Source organism: Aplysia californica, unplaced genomic scaffold, assembly GCF_000002075.1.
Source record: "Aplysia californica isolate F4 #8 unplaced genomic scaffold, AplCal3.0 scaffold00021, whole genome shotgun sequence".
NCBI classification, from domain to species: domain Eukaryota; kingdom Metazoa; phylum Mollusca; class Gastropoda; order Aplysiida; family Aplysiidae; genus Aplysia; species Aplysia californica.
Window position 1 is genome coordinate 2,546,486 of NW_004797291.1, and position 965 is coordinate 2,547,450.

At 43.8% G+C, this 965-nt stretch overlaps 1 protein-coding gene across 1 annotated transcript in view; it reads right to left on the reverse strand.

The window, feature by feature from the left end:
• The window catches only part of LOC118478519 (mucin-2-like), a 19,518-nt gene that overhangs the window by 2,353 nt on the left and 16,200 nt on the right, over positions 1-965 (reverse strand). The window lies entirely within an intron of this gene.

Below are 965 nucleotides of genomic sequence, written 5' to 3' on the forward strand. Positions count from 1 at the left end.
AGGGGAAGTAGGGTTAAAACTATTATGCTTGAAGTGATACAAGATGACGAGGATTCGGTTCGTCTCGGAGGATGTCTTTCCTCACCACGAGCCAGTCATCATCATTATTGCCTTTCTCACCCTGCATCAGGGTATAGGCCACGGACAAACACCCTCCACTTTTCTCTATCCTGGGCTAGCCTCTTGATGTTATTCCATGTCTTCCCACTTTTCTGTACATCGATTTCTGTGATTCTTCTCCAGGTTCCACGAGGTCTTCCCCTTGATCTCTTGCCCCGTGGGTTCCAATCCAAAACTTTCTTTGTTTTGCAGCTGCCTGACTTCCTGAGAGTGTGTCCAATCCATCGCCACCGCCTTCTTCCGACCTCATCTCTGACTGGGATCAGTCTTGTTTTCCTTAACACTTCCACATTGGTGACCCTGTCTGTCCATCTGATCCTCAGTAACATTCTTAGACACCTGTTCAAGAAAACCTGGATACTCTTTATACAAGTCTGTAATGCGTTCCATGCAGTAACTTGCAATAATTGCCGTGAGGTTGTTCGATCTCTGACCCCATGCTGACAACGAGCGGTTTCCAGACACGAACGCCCCAAAAGTCACAAGAATACGGTATCCTTCTGGTCAGGAGGAAGCAGATATCAGGGAACGCCATTATCAAATTTTGTTGTGAAATGGCTTTCGACGCCAAGTAATCGGATTGTGGGCACCGCATTTAATCTCCTGTGAGCACCAATAAAACAAAGCAAAATGATGTGTTTTGTGTTCAGTAAATGAACCAAGCTTTGAGTGACGTCACATGAATGACATCATAGGAAATAAGGTCATATTATGAGCTCACATACAGCCCGTATTTCCAGAACACTGTTATTCAAAGCAAACAACTTTGGTGAAGACACAACTTAAAAAAAAAAATCAGACTAAATTTCAAATATATGCGCACAATTCAGTTTTCGCACAAACAC